This window comes from Piliocolobus tephrosceles, chromosome 2 (genome assembly GCF_002776525.5).
Source record: "Piliocolobus tephrosceles isolate RC106 chromosome 2, ASM277652v3, whole genome shotgun sequence".
NCBI lineage: Eukaryota > Metazoa > Chordata > Mammalia > Primates > Cercopithecidae > Piliocolobus > Piliocolobus tephrosceles.
The window spans coordinates 167,526,778-167,550,794 of NC_045435.1; positions in this window are offsets into that span (position 1 = coordinate 167,526,778).

Genomic DNA, 24,017 nt, shown 5'->3' on the forward strand with positions numbered 1-24,017 from the left:
AAAAGAGTTTTAATTGGGTAATGGGTCTGCACATTGTATGAACATGACCAGGGCACGAAGCTTGCAATCATGGCAGAAGGCAAAGGGAGAGCAGGTTATGTCACATAGTGAGAAAGGAATCAAGGAAGTGGGAGATCTGCCGAACTCTTTTAAACAATGATATCTCCTGTGAACTGAGAGCAAGAACTCTCCAAGGACAGTACAAAACCATTCATGAGGAATCCACACCCCAGGAACAAAACATCTCCCACCAGGCCCCACCTTTAGCATTGGGGATGACATTTCAACATGAGACTTAGTCGGGGAGAAGCATCCAAATATAATCATTCTGCCTCTAGACCCCCCACCCTAAATCTCATGTCATTCTCATGTTGCAAAATACAATACTGTCTTCTCCATTGTCCCCTAAATTTTCAATTTGTTTCAGCATCCAGTTACAAATCCAAAGTCCAAAGTCTCAACTGAGACTCAAGGCCACATTCCTTCCACCAATCTACCTGTAAAATCAAAACAAAGTTATTTACTTTCAAGATCCAATGGTGGTACAGGAATTGAGTAAACATTCTCATTCCAAAAGAGGTAATCAGCCAAAAGAAATGGATAACATGCCCCATACAAGTTGGAAAACCAGTAGGGCAGACATTAAACCTTAAAGCTCCAAAATAATCTCCTTTGACTCCATGTACCACACCTTGGGCACACTGCTGCAAGGTGTAGATTCCTAAGGCCTTGGGCAGGTCTATCTCTGTGGTTTTGCATGCTGCAACCCTATTGGCTTCTCTCATGGGTTAGAGGTGAGTACTTGTGGCTTTTTCAGGTTGAGAATACAACCTACTGGTGGCTTTACAATTATGGGGGCTGGGTGGTGGCAGCTGTCATCCCACAGCTTCACTAGGCAGCTCCCTGAAGGGGACTCTGAGTGGTGGCTCCAACCCCACATTTCCCCTCTGCATTGAACCAGTGAGGTTCTCTGTGTGGGTTTCACCCCTATGACAGGCTTCTGCCTGGGCGCCGAGGCTTTTTATTACTTCTTCTGAATTCTAAAGGGCATTGGTTCATGAGGAAATTATTATGAGGCTTATGGCACTAAAAAAGTAAATATTACTTTCCAAAAGAATACTACTGAGTTCTAGACTAAAGTATGCATGAGAAAGATGCAGGTCTATGATAAACAAACCAAAACAATAGTAAAATCAAAAAACTAGGCATTAAAGTAATTTCCTGATCCAGTTTTTACTGGATCCTATTACTCATGATTTTACTTTTCGTGGTTTCATTTACCTGCAGTCAACTGTGGCCCAAAAATATTAAGGGAAGCTGCAAAGTATTTTTCATGCTTGCATTTTGTGCAACTGCAGACTTAACACCATGTGGAGGTCACCAAGGCTTGAGGCTTGTGCCCTCCAGAATTGCAGCCCACACTATACCTGGGACCCTTTTAACTGTGGCTGTTTCAGGGGTAGCCTAGATTCAGGAAGCAGGTCCCTGAGGTTGAGCAGAGTAATGGGGCTCCATGCTTGGCACTTGAAGCCATTATTTTCTCCTAGGCCTCTGAGACTATTGTGGGAGGAGCTGTCTAGAAGACCTCTGAAATGCCTTCAAGACCTTTTTCACAATTTTTTGGATATTAGCACTTGACTCCTTTTTAGTCACACAAATCTCATTAGCAAATGTTTGCAAAACAGCCCACTTGTATTTCTCACCTGAAAATGCTTCTATTTTCTCTGCCACATTGCTAGGATTCAAATTTTCCAAACTTTGATTTTATGCTTTCCTTTTACATATAAGTTCCAATTTTACATCATTTATTTGCTCCCATATCTGATCTTAGGCTGTTAGAAGCAGTCAGGCTACCTCCTGAATGCTTTGCTGCTAGAAATTTCTTCTGCCAGGCACCATGTTATAATTCATAGGTTCAAACTTCTTTAGATGTCTAGGACATGAACAAAGTGCAGCCAAGTTATTTGCTGATGTAACACAGGTGACCTGTACTGCAGTTGCCAATAACATCCTCATTTCCATCTGAAACTTCATCAGTCTGAACTTCAACATCCACATTTCTATTAGCATTGTGGTCACAACATTTTAACTAGTCTTTAAGAAGTTCCAAACTTTTTCTCATCTTCTTATCTTTTTCTGAGCACTACAAACTATCCCAACTACTGTCCGTGACTCTATTCTAAAGTTGCTTCTACATCTCAAGGTGTCTTTATAGCAACACACCACTCTTGGTACCAATTTTCTGTGTTAGTTCATTTTTGGATCATTATTAATAAATATCTGAGGCTGGGTATTTTATATGTAAAAAAAGGTTTAATTTGCAGGCTGTACAAACATGGAACCAATACCTACTGGGCTTCTGGTGAGGGCCTCAGGAAGGTTAGAACCATAGTGAAATGGGAAGCCAGAGAAGACACATCACATGGCAAGAACAGGAGCAAAAGAGAGACGGGGAGAAGGTGCAAAACTCTTTTAAACAACCGGATCTTGTGAGAACTCAGAGCAAGAACTCCTCATTATCACAAGGACAGCACAAAACCATTCATGAGCAATGAACCCCCATGACTCAAACACCTTCCATTAGTCCCCACCTCCAACATTGGAGATTACATTTTAACATGAGATTTGGAGGGGACAAGCTTTCAAACTACATCACTCATCAAGATCAGGTTGAACAATTCATCTCTGCACTAAGTATTCTCTCCCTTTACAGAGGTTTCTCATCTTTATCAGTCATTCAGAGTCAGCATTTATATAGATTGTGTTTGACTTCATACACGTAAAAGTCATATCAAAATACTTTATTTTTTTGTATAATCAAATCCTTATAGAAAGCATACTTGCTGGACTCTATTTTAGGGATGGACTTAGTGTACTAGCCCCTTCTCACACTGCTACAAAGAACTACCTGAGACTGGGTAATTTACGCAGAAAAGAGGTTAATTGACCCACAACCTACAGGCTTTACATGAAATGATGCCTAGAAGGCCTCAGGAAACTTACAATCATGGCAGAAGGTGAAGGGGAAGCAAACATGTCTTACAATGGTGGAACAGGAGAGAGAGAGCAAAGGGGAAAGTGCCACACACTTTTAAACAAGCATGTCTCTTGAGAACTCACTTACTATCACCAGAAAAGCAAGGGGGATGTCTGCCCCCATAATTCAGTCACCTGCCACCAGGCCCCTCCTCTGACACATGGGAATTACAGTTCGAGATGAAATTGACTGGGCATACAGAGCTAAAACATATCATTTAGTTTAGCATTTAGAAACCCCAGATGCTGATCAGTGTCATGGTTTAAACTTAGCAGACACAGATTACCTTTTTTGACCATATTATTGAATCTCCTGATGGATTTTCTTGTTATTCTTGGATATGACAACTACTAACATGAAGAATATTCTATTAGAAAGTTATTCTTTCAGTCTCTCTCGCTTATAGTCTCAGCAAACATTTGCACATAACAAATCCATATTCAATTATAGTGTAAATATGCACTAGGGTGTAGTAGAAATATAGATATACTGCATTTATTATAATAACTGCTCTGTGTTTGGTGCTGTGTACAATATGATCTCCCAATCTTTTACAAGAAATAGTTCTCTTCGATCTTCTTTGGAGGGAAAATTTACATAATGATGTAAAAGTGAAATAAATAGAGAAGCATTACAAAAATAAACAGAAAATATATTTCATATAGTTATTTCCCATATGTAGATTAAATTAAAATAATTGGGAAAACTCTTATTTTGTATACAATACAGTAAAATTATATTTCCTTGATTTTTTAAAACCTCTTGTATATTACGTTTTATCTCTATACATGCATGTGTAAGAATTTGCCCACCCTTCTCTCACATTATTAACAGGGTCAGCACTTATCTTTACAATATATACCTACTTTCTGGCTTAAATTAATGTTTTGTTTTGAATTCATTCAACATTCATTCAGAAAATACACAATAAATACCTACTATGTATTAAGTTCCATACTAAAGTTAGGAACATAAAAAAAACAAAAACAAACAAACCCAAAAAACAGTGTCCCTGCTCCGAAGGAGCTCACAATTTGAAGATAAGCATTAAGAAAACTCTATTAATTGGTGATACATGCCTTAAAAAGAATATGTGGCCATTAGAGATTGTTCAAGAGACCCTGAACAGAGGATTTTATTTTTAATTCATTTTGAAAGATAAGTGCTGTGCCAGACAGAAGATACAGAATGTGCATAAGCACTATGCTATGAAAAAAAATATTTTTAGAGCATGTTAGAGTTTAAGAGAGAAGCCATTGGTGACACTCCTATAAGTACATAAACTAAAAATTTAACTGTTTGTGTGATTGAAGTGTGATTTTTCATCTGTACATTTAAAGTTTTAGATTATTACATTAATTTTAAGAACAACATTGTTTCAAAATAAAGCATATTTATATGTGGTAATTACAAAGTAAAGAGAAGGAGTTCAGTCAATTATTAGAAAATCACAAGTTTCAAAACAAACTATTAGTAACAGTCTCTTGACAATCTATTTTAAACTGTGGTAATTCTTATAAAACCTATCTCAAAGGGGAGCTGGAATCACACAGCCATTCTCTGGCTATTCCCTCTGCATTACCCTTCCTGGTGTCTACTAACCACTATGCTACTTTCCATTTCTATGAAATCCAGTTTTTAGCTTTCACATGTGAGTGAGAAAATACAGTATTTGTCTTTCTGCGCTTTGCTTTTGTCAGTTAACAAAATCTCCACCAAGCTCATCCATGTCACACAAATGAGAGGATTTTTTAAATTATTATTTTGTAGTTGAACAGTACTCCATTTTGTAGAAATACCACATTTTCTTTATCCATTTATCTATTGATGGACACTTAGGTTGATTCCATATTTTGACTGTTGTGACTAATGATGTAATATAGGTGGGAATGCAGATATCTCTTAGAAATGGTGATTTTGTTTCTTTTAGGCATCATGCCCCATAGTGGGATTGCGGATCTTATGGTAGTTCTATTTGTAGCTTCTAAAGGAACTTCCATACTGTTTTCCATATTGGCTGTGCTAATTTATATTCCCACTAACAGTGTATAACAGTTACTTTTCCTTTGCATCCTCATAAGCATTGGTTATCTTTTGTGGGGCATAACCTTTTGAAAATATCAGATTCTAGACTCATAAAGTTACCTAACTTGCTTGGACATTTACTTAAAATCATACAGGAATGGTAGAATAAACTTAATTTGAAGTACAGAGTATCAAAAAGGAAAATTATTTTGTATATGTGTTTATCAATATAATTTCTTCAATGTTACTTCAAATAATGTTTCATTTGTTATGTGACATGGCTCAGATTTAGCCACACTCACTGCAGGAGAGGTAAAGGGTCAGAAATGATTGAATATAACTCTCTCTAATTCTGACTCTGTATAATTAATAGCCATTCATCACATAAATTCTTTTCTTTGGAAACATTCATTTATGGTATGAGAATTGGAACTTCCCTTCTGTTCACTTAATATTTAATATTTTTATCCTCCCATCTCATTTTCAATATTGACCTTCATTTGTCCATTTTATTCCAGAACAGCAAGTGATGGCCCTCTTCTGTCATCTTAGCTTTTATCAGCCACTGTCATATTTTCACTGTTAGAGGTTTATGCTGCACGTTGCAGTGATTGATAATATTTAAAATGAAAACAGCTGACAATAATGATAGCTGTTTACAAATCTCCTCATTTATAACAGGAAAATTTTGTAAAGAGGAAAGCATCATTATAACTTTTTCATGATATTTCGTGTCCCTACCTTTTGCATGACATCTTTGACTTTTGCTAAGTTTTAACTTTTATTATAATGCATTTATCTCAGACCTAATTAGCACATACACCTTTCCCTCTCTGAATGTCCTTGGGCCATGTCTTACAGTCATAATTTCTATAATTAATTTGAAATATTCATTGTTCATGTCACCAGCAACACGACACTGACTATAAAAGACTTTGTTAGTCAGAAATGGCTTGGGTTCCGAGCCATCATCATGTTCAGATTTCATGAATCTTTCAAGGGAATGACTTGAAACCTACACATGATGTTTTTATCTTTGTGCAACATGTATCACATTTGAAATAATACTCTACAACAACGACCTCTTTGCTGATTTAAAGGACCATTAGTCTAACAGATGTAATTACTAATTTTTATAACTAAGTTAATATGTTAAAGCTGTGAATGACACACTGCTTTCTAAAGCTAATTAATAATAATATGATTTCTATTAGGGTAATATCTCTCTAAGATGTATAAACAGGACACTGTACTTTTTGGTCTATATTAATAACCATTTATTAGAGCACAGTATTAACATGTACACACTTATTGTTTTTATTTTCTCTGAACTCCTAATGAAACATGCATTTACATTACTAATATTTTTGCTATTACTAATATTTGCCTTTTCTACATTTTGTGGAAACATTCTGAATGTTTTCCACCTGAAGTTAGGGAAGTGAGTTGATTTTAGGGAAACACTGCCAAAAACTAGGATATCTCAGATTCATGGCTGCTCTGTTGCAAACATGCTTTATGGCCCTAAGCAACTTACTTCAATTCTCTGAAACTAGATAAAATTAAATGAAAAAATATATATCTTGGGAAAAGTAACCCATCAAGATATAGTAATGTACATGGAGGTTTTGGTAATTTACAAAATTTACTTTCCTTCCAAAAGGGCAGAAAAAGATACCAAGGAGTGTAAAGATGCCTGAATGTCACACGTGAGGTTAGAGAATATATAGATTGTGATTAGCTTTAAGGGAAGGACCATTATTTTACTATGCTGACGTTTATAGTTCTTATCACAATTTCTGCCTGCATTGGTTCCTCTTCAGAAGTTTGCTGATCACTTTGTGGTTTTGCTTTGTGAGTCACAGTCATAAATGCCAAACTCCTAGATAGCATAAAATGCAATCGTTTATAAGCTATGTATATTTCCAACTACACTTAAGAATTCCAAACGTTTTTGTAATTTACATTAAAAACTCATGCATGGTCGGGCACGTTGTCTCACGCCTGTAATCCCAGCACTTTGGGAGGCTGAGGTGAGCGGATCACGAGGTCAGGAAATCGAGACCATCCTGGCTAACACGGTGAAACCCTGTCTCTACTAAAAATACAAAAAATTAGCCGGGCGTGGTGGTGAGTGCCTGTAGTCCCAGCTACTCGGGAGGCTGAGGCAGGAGAATGGTGTGAACCCAGGAGGCGGAGCTTGCAGTGAGCCGAGATTGTGCTACTGCACTCCAGCCTGGGCGACAGAGTGAGACTCCATCTCAAACAAACAAACAAAAACTCATGCATAACTTCTCTGATGAAAAATATCAGAAAAATCTTTCCATGTAGCAGTTCTAAAATAACAGGAATTGTAAAAGACATACAAATGAAGATTTTTGATATTTTGAATTCATATCTTTATTGAACTGCAGAGTTAAATAGATTATTTTTTGAATAATGTTTGACAATGTATTTTAAACACATCTGCAAAACTATACAAAATGTTAGATTCAGGTACTAAATAAGTATCGTCAGAGTGGCATAAGAAAAAATAATTTGCCTTGTCATATCTGATATTAAGTATGCTTTTCAAGAGTGATCCAATGATATTCTGATCAATGCTTAATTTTTGTCTAGTATAAATTCAACGTAAAGGTAAACTAGACACGCTTATCTTTTTAAAATCAGAGTAATTATATCCTGAAGCCACAAAAAGTATTTACTCAGCTCAGTAGTGTGTGCCTCTGATGTAAACAGAATATTCTTGATTTGCAAATAATAATCTCTAAGTTATACTGAAGTAATTGTTTTTACTTCTAAACCAAAATGACCAATTCTAGTAAATAAGATGTTGGGTGTAATGTAGTATAGGAAATTGGTGCAGGACATGAAGGGGAACAATTTTAAAGGCCTAGTTTAGCACGTCATTTAACATGTCTCGACTGGGTCAAACCAAAATTTTGTTTCTTGCAAAGAACTGATTGATGTCAAAATGATGTTTTCTTGAAGAGTAAACTTTGGTCCAAAGAAAAAGAAAAGTTCCGTTAATTTTTGTTCAGTAAAAATGTTTTTTTCTCTCTCTCTCTAAAAGCTTTATTTTTCTGACAAAAAGAATATTACAAGCAAAGGGGAGTGTGTGTGTGTGCGCGCATGTGTGTGTGTGCGCGCATGTGTGTGTGTGCGCGCATGTGTGTGTGTGCGCGCGCGTGTGTGTGTGCGTGCATGTGTGTGTGTGTGTGTGTGCATATGCTGAGTATAACATGGACACTATCGTTCCTTTGTGAATATTTATGTTAAGTGAATAAAATACTTTGCTCAGTTAAAAAGAAAGATAAACTTTAGTATATGCTTATAAGCATACAGAAATTTAAACATCTAATATATAAAATAAAACATGCAATCATGTTCACATTTTGTGTACCATATATAATTGAATATGTTCAGAAGCAATACAACTGTATTGTTGATGGAGAAATTATTTAAGGTCTAATATCCTTCATTCAACAAAACCTTTGGCAACTCTGTGTCATGTATTACCACGGGTACATGAGATATAGCCTTCAAAGATTCCTGTTAGCAATAATGAAGTTAAATGATATAAGAGAAAGTGTTAAATGTCTAGAGTTACAGCAGATAGTGTAATGTGGTAGCAAAACCTGTATCTCATAGGCTTCTAAATTACTTCAAAGAAGATATTTTTCCACCAATTTGCCAAAGTGTGGCATGTGGACTAATGATATCCTTGTCTATACTGAGTTTTTCATTATGTGAATTAATGAGCCTACAGCTATGAATATTTTATGTGTCAAGTTCTGCATTTAGACTGCCTTGGGCCATGGACATTTTAGCATCTTATAATTTGATTGTCTTCCTTGATTTTTTTTTTTTTTTTTTGAGAGGGAGTCTCACTCTATCGCCCAGGCTGGAGTGCAGTGGCATGATCTCGGCTCACTGCAAGCTCCGCCTCCCGGGTTCAGGCCATTCTCCTGCCTCAGCCTCCCGAGTAGCTGGGACTACAGGCGCCCGCCACCACACCCGTCTAATTTTTTTTTTTTTTTTTTTTTTTGTATTTTAGTAGAGACGGTATTTCACAGTGTTAGTTAGGATGATCTTGATCTCCTGACCTCGTGATCCGCCCGTCTCGGCCTCCCAAAGTGCTGGGATTACAGGCGTGAGCCACCACGCCCAGCCTTTGAGATATTTTTAACTGCTTGTCTTTTGCCTGGAGCTGGCTGGGGTTCACAGTATTATCCATGGTGGACGTCCCATCCAGATGAATATCCATGTGAGCCCTGATACCCATTTCTCCTCCTCAGGTAATTCTTTGACTCTTTTCTCCAAATACGGAATCAAAGAGATGTCTTGAGGAGCTCTGGATGTCACCTCTATGGATCATTCTAGGCACTGTGGCTGGCTCCAGTTCCAGGAAAATGGGCTGGTAAGCAGATCACTCTACTGGCTGTCATGGTACTTTTTTCACAGGATCGAAAAAGATTGAGCCACCAAGATGGTACTGTCATGCTGATTTGGGGCAACTCATTTATATAGAAAAGATTTCAGAAAAAATTAATTTCCCAGGATCCCAGGCCTTGTATGAACTTATGAGCATTTCATAATTTTTAAATAAGAAATATAATATTCACATTTTTAAACTTTCTTATAAATTAGTTTAACTAATACCCCCTTCGTTGCTCTTCTTTATTTTTAACTTCTTTTGTTGTAGTTTATACTGAATTCTCAGGAGGTAGAGGAAGTAAATATATGTGATCATTCTTCACCAGAAATAAGAAATTACTCCTTTATTTTACCAATAAATTTTAAAGTTTTCTCAAGTAATTTTCAAGAAAGCTTCTAGTATTTTCAACCAGAAAAATTATTTGAGTGTGCACATTGTCAAACCTAAAATATATAAAATTCACAACTTTACTGTGTCATTTTAGTAACCTTAGCTGTGTTCTCAGAATAGGTTATAACTCACTGGAATGAAGCACAGTTTCAGCATCTAGGTTACCATGGGAGTCAGAACCTAAAATACTTTAGGCTGTATTTAGAAAGAATGAAACTGGGATGCTGGAGAAAATATATGTGACATATAATATAGAGCCTCGACTCCTTATAGAGTCAACAGCAATGAATAGAAAACCATTTATGAATAATAAACAATAAGTAATATAATAGTGAAGAATAAAAAAGAAAAAAAAAACAGAAGGAGATGTAATTCTTGCAGGTATGTATTTAATACATTCTAGCTAGCTGGAGGATATAGTTGGTGCTTTCTCAAAATACTTTTAGGTGATCCCTGGGCTAGGAACAGTTTGGGATGTTCAGCCTTTTAAACACCCCGAATTATTATTATATTAATGAAAGAAATTTGTATGTGGTGTATGTGGATATTTCTGTGTGTGTGTGTGTCTGTATAAACAGATGCTATTTAATTTCTTTGGAACTTGAGTTTCCTTTAACAACTTGAAGAAGTAATGCAAACTACTAAAATTGACTCAGCCTGATACTCAGTAGAAGAGGAACAGTGATGTGATTTGACTCTGTGTTGCAACCAAATCTCATCTCAAATTGTAATCCCCGTAATTCTCATATGTCAAGGGAGTGACCAGATGGGAGGTGATTAGAACATGGGGGCAGTTTCCCCCATGCTGTTCTCATGACAGTGAGTTCTCATGAGATCTGATGGTTTTATAAAGCAGTTTCCCTTGCTCTCGCACGTACTCTCTCGCCTAATTCCATGTAAAATGTGCCTCTTCTCCTTCTGCCATGATTGTAAGTTTCCTGAGGCCTCCCCAGCCATGCAGAGCTGTGAGTCAAGTAAACCTCCTTTCTTTATAAATCACCCAGTCTCGGGTAGTATCTTTATAGCAGTGTAAGAACAGACTAATACAGATAAGAAGTTACTGAAAACTTGGACAATAATGACCACAACGTGGTGGTATCTATTATAGTTGATGAAAAGGAACAAAATATAGTTTAGGAAAACAAAATTAAACTGCTAAGTCAAGATATTTCAACTGCAGGTATTTTGAAAAGAGGAATATTGAAGAGTGATAGAAGGGAACTACAAGTAAAATGTGGACAATAAAAGCACAAATGGCACTGAGAGGGGTGATATTTATTTCAACAACTGTCTTTAGAAAGCTTAATTGTGCCAAATACTGTGCTAAGCCTCACAACACCACTGTAATCAAGACAGATTAGGCCCTGACCCAAAGAAACCCACTTTCTAATAGAATAAATTGCTGGGAATATGTAAGCTCTCATTTGGTCAAAAATGTCAGTGCTCTAGTGTTTCATATGAAAATATGTGTCCTGAACTTCCATTCATCCTGTTCAGATACCTTTTTCCTAGGAAAATATATTAAATAAGTTATCTTTAAGCAGAAACACTCATAAAATTATACAATGGTCAGTTGATTAATTGTCTGGCAAAAATTGAACCCAGTATTTTACCTAAAGGCAATGATTAGGTATTTGCTAATTAATGCTCCCTCTAACTTTATAAAAAACAACTACAGCAAACAATGGGGGTTGACTTGTATTGAATTTCCTTATAGTTCATTCAGCTATGAGCAATAATACAATAATTGAGTTTGATGTTAACTTACAAACCTTAGTTTTTGAAATGCTGATAAAATTGGTAATTATTGCTCCCATCAACAAACCCTCAGTCCCCTAGCTTAGTCAGGGCTGTATGATCTTGCTTTGAGTCTTCTTATTCTTTTCTTGTGACAATTTATTAATAATTTTTATCTGCAGGTTCTGTTCCATTTTCCTTATTGCCCAAATCCCATCCCACTATGACTGTTTCCTAATGTTGAAGGTAATTGACTTACTACAGAGATCTTTGGATTTCCTTTTCTTCAGATAGTGGCCCTTTGTTCATTTATTAAAGTAATAACTTTCTGCCTCAAGTACATAGACTTTATCAATGGTATTTCTATTACTGTCACTATTTCTTTTCTTAATTGCCCTGGCAAAGAAATCCGTGTAGACAATGAATTCAGAATGAGCAGCATACTTTATATGCAAACTCACCCAAGGTGCTTTATAAAAACATCTACGAATGCCCACTATTTCTCAGATAAAATAAATTTTAAAGATCATTTTCACTGTAGGCAGAAAGAAAAATAATAAAAGAGCATACAGGCTGCTATCTTGATAACCTTGTGCCATTAACATTCAAAACCTCTTTACTCTAAAGTGGTTTTTTGTCTCTTTCTATAAAATAGCCCTTGGAGATTCCATAAAACAAAGCACAGATGTGTAAGGAAATCTGAAAAAGCCTAAAATCCAGAGCAAATGATGGATTGTGTAAAATATTAGGCAACCAATAAAGATCAGTGGATGAAGGGATAAAGAATGTTGGCGTACATTTACACACTCAAGGGAATATTATTCAGGCTTAAAAAATAAGTAGACACTGCTATTCTCTTTTCCTCTTTTTTTCCATACTACTTTTAATCATATTCCAAGATAAGTATATTACTTATAAATTTGTTTAGTGTTCATTATCACCTAGCAGCTCTAAAATTCATGAGTTCAGGCATAGTGTCTGTTTTTATCATAGAATGCCTGGTTCCTATTAAACTCTTAATAAAACACTTTCACCTCTCTTAAGTCAGATAAATTGTAATGCAAAACACTTGACATATGATATGTAAATTCCAGTTAGCAAAATATTTTGTGAGGAACACCCAAGTTTGGTACATCAAATATTTTAATGGTTTTTATGCTTATTGTTAGAGAGTTCAAGACAAACACATTTCTTTCTTAATTTGATCTTTAATACTGGTGGTAGTAGATGAATAGATTTTAAGAATAGTTTTATGAATCTTTGAAGTTCATTTAAAGTGCACTTAAAAATTGTTTTTTATATCCTTATATTTTGTAATTCACTTCAGAACACACATTCTGTGATTACTACTTTAACTAAAAATCAGAATAAAATCATGAGGTTTTTCAAGTAATTATTAAAATAAGAATTATTAAGATGAAAATGTTAATGAATTACAGCATATATCTTAGTTATTTGCTGATTCCATATTTACAGAATTCATCTACTGGCTAGAATCTATTAGTATATAGATCTAAAAGTATATAGATTATAAATAACAGGGATGCCCTCTCTCACCACTCCTATTCAACATAGTGTTGGAAGTTCTGGCTAGGGCAATCAGGCAAGAGAAAGAAATCAAGGGTATTCAGTTAGGAAAAGAAGAAGTCACATTGTCCCTGTTTGCAGATGACATGGTTGTATATTTAGAAAACCCCATCGTCTCAGCCCAAAATCTTCTTAAGCTGATAAGCAACTTCAGCAAAGTCTCAGGATATAAAATTAATGTGCAAAAATCACAAGCATTCTTATACACCAGTAACAGACAAGCAGAGAGCCAAATCAGGAATGAACTTCCATTCACAATTGCTTCAAAGAGAATAAAATACCTAGGAATCCAACTTACAAGGGATGTAAAGGACCTCTTCAAGGAGAACTACAAACCACTGCTCAGTGAAATCAAAGAGGACACAAACAAATGGAAGAACATACCATGCTCATGGATAGGAAGAATCAATATCGTGAAAATGGCCATACTGCCCAAGGTTATTTATAGATTCAATGCCATCCCCATCAAGCTACCAATGAGTTTCTTCACAGAATTGGAAAAAACTGCTTTAAAGTTCATATGGAACCAAAAAAGAGCCCGCATTGCCAAGACAATCCTAAGTCAAAAGGACAAAGCCGGAGGCGTCACGCTACCTGACTTCAAACTATACTACAAGGCTACAGTAACCAAAACAGCATGGTACTGGTACCAAAACAGAGATATAGACCAATGGAACAGAACAGAGTCCTCAGAAATAATGCCACACATCTACAACCATCTGATCTTTGACAAACCTGACAAAAACAAGAAATGGGGAAAGGATTCCCTATTTAATAAGTGGTGCTGGGAAAATTGGCTAGCCATAAGTAGAAAGCTGAAACTGGATCCTTTCCTTACTCCTTATATGAAGATTAATTCAAGATGGATTAGAGACTTAAATGTTAGACCTAATACCATAAAAACCCTAGAAGAAAATCTAGGTAGTACCATTCAGGACATAGGCATGGGCAAGGACTTCATGTCTAAAACACCAAAAGCAACGGCAGCAAAAGCCAAAATTGACAAATGGGATCTAATTAAACTAAAGAGCTTCTGCACAGCAAAAGAAACTACCATCAGAGTGAACAGGCAACCTACAGAATGGGAGAAAATTTTTGCAATCTACTCATCTGACAAAGGGCTAATTTCCAGAATCTACAAAGAACTCAACAAATATACAAGAAAAAAACAAACAACCCCATCCAAAAGTGGGGAAAGGATATGAACAGACATTTCTCAAAAGAAGACATTCATACAGCCAACAGACACATGAAAAAATGCTCATCATCACTGGCCATCAGAGAAATGCAAATCAAAACCACAATGAGATACCATCTCACACCAGTTAGAATGGCAATCATTAAAAAATCAGGAAACAACAGGTGTTGGAGAGGATGTGGAGAAATAGGAACACTTTTACACTGTTGGTGGGATTGTAAACTAGTTCAACCATTATGGAAAACAGTATGGCAATTCCTCAAAGATCTAGAACTAGATGTACCATATGACCCAGCCATCCCACTACTGGGTATATACCCAAAGGATTATAAATTATTCTACTACAAAGACACATGCACATGTATGTTTATTGCGGCACTATTCACAATAGCAAAGACTTGGAATCAACCCAAATGTCCATCAGTGACAGACTGGATTAAGAAAATGTGGCACATATACACCATGGAATACTATGCAGCCATAAAAAACGATGAGTTTGCGTCCTTTGTAGGGACATGGATGCAGCTGGAAACCATCATTCTTAGCAAACTATCACAAGAAGAGAAAACCAAACACCGCATGTTCTCACTCATAGGTGGGAACTGAACAATGAGCTCACTTGGACTCGGAAAGGGGAACATCACACAATGGGGCCTGTCATGGGGAGGGGGGAGGGGGGAGGGATTGCATTGGGGAGTTATACCTGATATAAAGGATGAATTGATGGGTGCTGACGAGTTGATGTGTGCAGCACACCAACATGGCACATGTATACATATGTAACAAACCTGCACGTTATGCACATGTACCCTAGAACTTAAAGTATAAAAAAAAAAAAAAGAATATAAATAAATGAATTTTCACAAAACAAAAGCATTTATGTACATGAGGTTCAGATCAAGAAATGAACATTATTTTCACCAAAGGAGCTTCTCGTATATCCCTTACAAGTCACTATCCCCCAAAAGTAAATTCTACATTGACTTCTAACACTAGAGATTTGTCTGTTATAAATTTTTCATACTTTACATAGATGACGTTGTACTTTTCTGTTTCTGATTTTTTTTCCTGAACATTATCATGGTGAGATATATCCATGATTTTGCATGTGGCAACATGAAACTGAGCATTCTTATTGTGATAGAGTATTTCATTTAATGAATACTGCAAGGTATCTGTTGAGTACTACTATCTATGAATACTAAAAGTTATTTATTGCATGAGGTTTGGGTTATATCCAGTTTTTGACTAATATTATGGTGCTCCTATGTGTAGACTTGTGCATATCTTGGGTGAGTATATGTGCACAATACTGTTGAACATATCAAGGAGGAATTTCTGACTCATAAGGTATATACGTAGTCAAATTAAGTAGATATTGCCAAATTAGTTCCCAAAGTGTTTTCACCAATTTGCATTCACTAGTAGTATATAATACTTACACTTTCCATATGTCCTTGTTTTTTAGTCTAACAAGGTTACTGTAGTATAATGACATTTTTAATTTGTGTTGTTCTAAAGACTAACCAGCATTTTTTATATGCAGTTGTCATATGGGATTATTTTTATCTTCAGAACTGACCATTTAGTTTTTTTGCTTATTTTCTACTTGTCTCCCTTTTTTCAAAAAGTTGAATTAATATACATATATGAGAGATATGTATCATCTACATAATCTTTCACTCTATATTTAGATGTTTTCTTTCTTAAAACTATATTTTGAAAGAGAGAATCTATAACTATAAAGTAGCAAGATTATGATATTTTTTTTCCTTGGGGATTTTCCTGCTCACTCTCTCAGGCTTCTAGGAGGAAAGAGATTGCTTGTCTTGCATAGAAAGAGCAAGCTAAATATCCTCTAGACATGGAACTAAGCCCCTAATGCCCTTGGTTGTGACACTCGATATCTGACCTCATGGGACAAAGTTCTTGGGCAGCTGATGTTATGCCTGGGTCAGGATTGTGATCTCTGAGGAAACCAAGAAGCTGAAATAACCTTAAATTAACTGACAGAGAAATGTAAGAAGATGGCAGTGTTTGAAATTCAAAATTAACTTGGAAATGGGAACTAAAGATGAACTTTTTCCCCCATATTCAAATAAATCTTTATGGAAATACTTTTTAAAACAATGCTCTATAACATTATTAAATTCATAGGCTTTAACCAAGTTAACCTTTATCTTTACTACAGATCCCTTCATATTGGTTTTCATTATACTTCATCTGAAGGAGAAATAGTCGAATGTTCTAAGATTTACTTGTGTTTCAAAACTAACTGGCTAATTATAGGCTCAAAAATATTTTTGAGGTGGGTGAAATTAACTAGTCTCCCACAAACCGCCTGACAGATTATGATAAAACAAGTCCCAAAACAAATTTTCTGCCACATCTACAACATTTACTAATCATATGTTTATTGGCAAGCAAGCAAGAAAAAATTCAAATAGTTTATTCAGCCAGCTCGAGTCCCTTTGAAGTATCCTGACCACATCTTAAAGGGTTCATATAAGGCAAACCCTCAGCCTTCCAAAGCCAGGCCCCACTGAAAAGGAACAGAGTGGCAAGTTGGATTAAGTAAAAACACACCCAATTGTCTGCTGTCTTCAGGCCCATCTCATATGTAAAGACACTCATAGGTTCAAACTAAGGAGCTGAAGAAAGATCTACCATGCAAATAGAAAGCAAAAAAAAAGAGAAGTAAAACAAATTTTAAACCAAAAACAGTTAAAACGGACAAAGAAGGGGATTACATAATGACAAATGATTCAAGTCAACAGGAAAACTAAACTATTCTACATATATATGCATCACAAATTGAAGCATCCAGATTCATAAAACAAGTACTTTCAGACCTATGAAAAGACTTGGACAACCACACAACAACAGTAGGTGATTTCAACATGCCACTGACAGTGTTAAACAGATCATTAAGACAGAAAGCTAACAAATAAATGTCGAACTGAAATTGAGGTCTTGATTAATTGGACCTAATAGATGTCTATAGAATACTCTACCCATGAAATGCAGAATATACATTCTAATTGGCACGTGGGAAATACTCCAAGATTGATAACATGCTTTGTGATAGAGCAAGATTCAATAACTTCAAAAATATAAAGATAAAATATATACCAACCATACTCTTGGACCCCATGGAATAAAAATAGAAACTAATTACAAGAAAATCTCTCAAAGCCACAGAGTTCCATGAAAATTAATTAACTTACTCCTAAACAACTTTTGGATAAACAGTGAAACTAGGACAGACATTTAAAAAATTCTTGAAAAAAAATTAAAACAGAGACAGAGCATGCCAAAATTTCTGGGATGCAGCAAAAGCAGCAGTATGAAGAAAGTTTACAGGGCCAAATGCCTACATCGAGCAATTAGAAAGATCTCAAATCAATGAACTAATAGCATACCTAGAAGAACTAGAAAAATAAGAACAAACTAACCCCAAAACTAGCAGAAGAAAAGAAATAACTAAAACCAGAGCAGAACCAAACAAAATTAAGACCCAGAAATCCATAAAAAGGATCAACAAATGAAAAAGTTGGTTTTTTGAAAGTACTAACAAGATTGACAGACTGCTAGCTAGATAAACCCAAAAGAAAAAGGGAGAAAAGCCAAAGCACAATCAGAAATTAGTGACGTTACAACTAATCCCACAGAAATATAAAAGGCCCTTAGAGACTACTGTAAACACCTCTATGCATACAAACTAAAAAATCCAGAGGATGTGGACAAAATCCTGAAACACACAACCTCCAACCTCCCAAGAATGAATCAGGAAGAAATTAAAACCATGAACAGACAGAGTTTTGAAATTCAATTAGTAATAAAACAAAATGTACTAACCAAAATAAAGCCCTGGGCCAGATGGATTCACAGATGAATTTTACCAAACTTGCAAAAAAGAGCTAGTACTAGTTTTACTAAAATTGTTCCAAAAAATAGAGGAGGCAGAACTCTTTCAAAATTAATTCTACAAAGTCAGCATGATTTTGATATCAAAATTTGGCAAAGACACAATGAAACTGCAGCCCAATATTCCTGATGAACATAGAAGTAAATGCTCAACAAAATACTGGCAAAATGAATCCAGCAGCACCTCAAAAAGTTAATTCACCACAATCAAATAGGCTTAATTCCTGGTATGCAAGGTTCAACATACACAAACACAAGGTTCAACATATAATATACACAACATACACAAATCACCGAATATGATTTACCACATTCACAGAATTAAAAACAGAAACCATATGATCATCTCAATAGACATGAAAAAAAAGCTTTGGATAAATAAAATTCAAAATTCTTTCATGATGAAAACCTTCAAAAAACTGGGCATCTGAGGAACATACCTCAGAATAATAATAGCCAGCTATAACAAACTCACAGCCAATGTCATACTAAATGGGTAATAGCTGGAAGCATCCCCTTTGAGAGACGGAACAAGATGAGAATGCCCACTCTCATTACTCCTGTTCAACATAGTACTGGAAGTCCCAACCAAAACAATCAGGCAAGAGAAAGAACTAAATCACACCCAAACAGGAAAAGAAGCCAAACTATCTTTCTTCACTGACAATATGATTCTATGCTTAGAAAAGTTTAAAAGATTCCATCAAAGTCTCTTGGAACTGATAATGATAAAGTTTCAGGATACAAAACCTATGTACAAAAATCAGTAGCATTTCTATACACCAGTAATGTTCAAGGTGAGAGCCAAATCAAGAATGCAATCTTATTTACAATAGCCTCCAAAAATAAAATACTTAAGAATGCATCTAACCAGGAAGTTGAACAACCTCCACAAGGATAGTTACAAGGATAGTTAGTTACAAAACACTGCTAAAATAAATTATAAATGGCACAAACAAATGGAGAAACATTCCATGCTCATGGATTTGGAAGAATCAAATCAATATTGTTAAAATGGCCACACTGCCCAAGGAAATGTACAAATTCAACATTGTTCCATCAAACTATCAACATCATTTTTCATAAAATTAGAGAAAAACAACTATTCTAAAATACATATGGGTGATGGAATTAATTGGGCCCCTGACATCTGCCTCACACAATACACTCATGTAACAAACCTGCCCATGTGTTCACTTAAACTAAGAGTCAGAGGAATGTCAGATACTTTTTGCTTACTATAAAAGAATAGGGAAAAGTGTGAAGATTAATGAATTAACTAACATATTCAAAACTACACGTTACCAAATTGAGACTCTTTGTTGCATCTAAAAGATTTATTTATATCTAAAATAACATAACAAAACAAGGAAAACAAGACCTTTCTGAAACAGTACATTTATACTGAGGTAGTAGCAGAACTCTCATTTAATTAACATTAAAACAATAATAAGAGACAAACCTAAAGTTATGATTTGGTTATGTTCCACGCTAAGTATATCCCTAAAAATGAAAGGAATATCTGGGTCCCAAATTTGATTTTTCTTCACGTATTTTCTTTCCCATCAATGATACTTCACAGTCACCCCACCAGCATTGTCATTTTAAGTTTCTTAATGTAAGATGAGACTGAGAAACATAATCGAATTTTAGAATCCATAGACTCATTCATCTCCAACTAGCATCTTAAAGGCTCTATGCAAAGTGTTTGGATAGCCCACACTGAATATTCCTGGTCTGTTTATACTCAAGCCCTCTGCAATAAGAGATGCTCACTGGTCATCTCTTAGACTTTAGGAGTATGACTGGTACCAGATCAATGATTCATGCTTATTAGCAAGGACTTGCTGTGGAGACACTTGTAGGCTTTGGATAAAGATTCAATGCTGTTTGAACAGTGAGGCTTGGTTTCCTAGCCGAGGCAGTGGTTTAGAGGGAGGAGCATGGCCTCAGGGTGGCCACATACTCTTGACCACAGGAACTGCACTTTCTATCCAGACAGAATTCCTTATGGTTTATGAAAGGGCTTTTCTTGCCTTAGACTAAATACTGCACCTGTGTTGTGCTGATTCAGTTTGCCAGGTACACAGGTAACAGCAATTTTAAGAAAACATTAGAGCAGAAGCTTCTATAGGCACTACAAGTAATAGGAATGCTTGTATATTGAGCTGATGGCTTTTATTTTCCAAAACTCCACCAATATTGCTTAATTTTATTCAGATACTCTCATTTTCTTTGTATTACTTCAAATATACTTTTAAATGCACTTTAAAACACTTTCTTCTTAAAAAGTCTTCTATGATGTTGGACTAAATAGAATAAAATAGACACACTTTGAGTTAGAAAAACAAATTACTGCTTTATATTTATTCCATGAAAACAGTGATGTGTTTTATATGTGATTAAATAGACATTTTCGTCATTTAAAATCTAATTGTTCATGTGCCCAGGCTAAAAATTCTAGGCAAAAACCAACAGCAACAACAATAATAATAATAATTGAGAAAAGCAAAAAAAAAAAGAAAACATTTAACCGTGAAGTGATAATTGAAGACATTATATGGCACTGGCTTTTAAAAGACTGAGAAGAAATTTCTCTTTATAACTTTTTAATCATTAAATGCAACTGAGATAAATCATAAATGAGAAATTGTGATTTTTTCCATATTGAGTGAAAACTGATAGTGATTTTTATGAAATCTCATATATATAAGAATAAATATTTATATATTAAATGCTGCTGTGAGAATTATATTAACTAGAATGCCTCCATGCCTATATTACATATGAGGAAAATGAGCTAATTTATGGCCTTAATTGAAAAGTTTTAAAGATACTCTTTTACATCGTGTTACATAATATATCATTTATATTACTAAATGTATCATTTATATTCCTAAGACAGTTGATGTAGTATAGATTTAGTTATTAATTTAAAGCATACAAAAATCTACAGCTAAGAAGTGTGTTGTGCAGTGTAAATAGTTGTTGTAGTTCAAATCCAATAGCTGACCTCAAATTGAGTTTGTAAGATGAGGGCATAGACTGACAGGAACTGGCATATCAACATACTGAATTCTAGAGGCAAGTTTATTTTTCCTTTGAGAAAAGTAGTTCTTATAGTTTGCCCTTCCAGAAAAGATGGGACTTACTATGTTGACCTTTTCCTGACTTTATGAGTCTTTTGGGGGAAATCTATAAGTAAGCCTTTGGAACTCCTTCTCAATATAGGGTGGCAAATATGTTAAGTACTGTTATAAAATTAATGTTAACAATACAGAACATTTTCAATGCAATTATAGCCTTTCAGATACCTTAATGTCTATTAATGTTGTATCAGTATTATCATATTAAAATTGACTCAATTTATATTTAATTTTTTCATTTTCAAATACAGCATGAAAATGAATGGGTTTTTGCAACAGCCTTGTAAAGAAGAAAGAAATATTAGGGTATAGTTCTCAAATTGAATTTCTACACAATGCTTTATATAAAATGGACTAGTAGAGATAATAAAAAGAGATAAAATGTAACTGTCTAATAAATTTATTTTCAAGTGAGCATTCATTTGTTTCCTATTCTAGTAAAAATCTGAGCCTTTTAAACATTCTTCCAAAAAAGTTAATTGAATTTTAATTACCAAGTAAGCAATATTTTTTTGGAAAAAGAAATTCTTAAATTTTGGTGACAAAACTTTATCCCAGATAAGAGATATTAGCAAAAATATTTTAAAAAACATGTAAACATTTTCTATGTTTAAGGTGAATTAATCACCCTAACTTTATGCTAAGAATGTTAACACTTGAGAAGCTTACAGATGCTAATCACTGCCTTTCTTGGGGTTGTTACGTATGTATGTGTTGTATTTTTATTTTTATTCACATCTTTAGAGAGTGAAAGAGGAGCAAGACAGAATAACAAGGTTTTTTTTTTTTTTTTTTTTTGGCACATAACTTAGCTGTACATATATGGAAAAGAAAAGGTACATGATAGGCATAAGACATTTGTGCTTTCAGTTTCAATGCCACTTAATAACCAGAAGAACATTTAGAAAATCAAATCATATAAAATATTAAAAGAATTTTGATGCTAATGAGAGTGGAAAAAGCTGTTGAGGTTAGAGTGAGTACAGTTACATGCTGTAACTGTATTATAAAAATGGGAAGAAACTGTGAGGTTTAAAACACGTATACGACTGTGGTTTAATCTCCATAAAATCTAAGGAACTATTTTTAAAAAATTTCAATCTACACACTTTCATTTCAAGTCACTCATGTGACCAAAACCCTCCATTGGGTTTCCGTCTCATTCAGAGTAAACCCAAAGTCCTTCCCTGTGCTTTCATCTGCCCTGCGCCGTCCTCCTCCACCCCCTTTCATGCATGGCTTTGAACATACCACATCCTCTCAAGCCTCAAGGAATTTGTCCCAACTCTTTTCTCTCCTTGTAAGGTTCTGTTGTTGGCCACATAAACCCAGGGCTCAATCCCTTATTTCAGTTAGTACTCAATCAGGAATACAGAAACCTCTATGTGTAATTCAAGCAGGGAGAGATTCAGTGCAAGCATGTGGTCACAGAAGAAATGAAAACACTACAGCAGCAAATCAATAAGTAGGGTTCCATCGAAAGATTTAAACCTTTACCATCTCTGATAGGCAGAACAATGTCCCTGAACCTCCAAAGATGTCCACGTGTTCATTCCTGGAACCTGTACATATGTTGTATGACTATGGCAAGGGGTATTAACATTGCGTATGTAATTTAAAATGCTAATCAGATGACCTCAAAATAAGGTTATTGGTCTGAATAATCAGAATGTTATTGTTAGAATGTAATTATTAGGTTATTAGGTCAAATGTTGTTATCACAATGTAATCACCATAGTTTTTATGAGTGGAAGAAGGAGTCAGAAGAATCAATCTACAGACCTAAAGATGCTACTCTGCTGATTAAGAAGAAGACAGCAGGTGTCAAGAAATGGAGCAGCATCTGAAAACTGGAAAAGTCAAGGAACCAATTCTGCCCTAAAGGCTCCAAAAGGAACATAGCAGCACTGACAACTAGCTTTCAGCCTAGTGAGAACTATTTTTAACCTCTGATCTCCAGAACTGTAAGGGAATAAATTTGCATTGATTCAAGGTACTGAATTGCTGCTAAATGAGCCTATAAGCCCACATGTCCTTCTGACCCAGTGATTGGCTTAACTATATACATTTAAACAATAGGTCCTATAATTTTTTAATTTATGGTAGTTTAAATTGTTGTAAGTCACTTCACGTTCATCAGGATTTTGCATTTATTTTTAAGGTTTTAACTTCCACTGATATGTTTTTGAATTTTAATGTACTCTCTTATCCCTGAGTGCTCTGCGAAGTATCGAACATGTATGTGTCAAACTTATTTTATATGGTTTATACATTACATAAAATAAGTTTATCTTACATTTTATTGGACATTCACATATAATTTTATTAATATCATTATATTAAATACAAGAGCTATTATATTCTAAAAATACTTTTGTAATTATGTTTTTTCCTTTTCGATATGCCTCACCTAGGCTGCATTCTTTCCTATTACTTATTTTTATAAAAGGTCTACTATCCCTTGGAATTTTAAAATGAAAAGTCAGGCATATATTCTAACACGTATCGTTCATAACCTACTGACTATTTTAC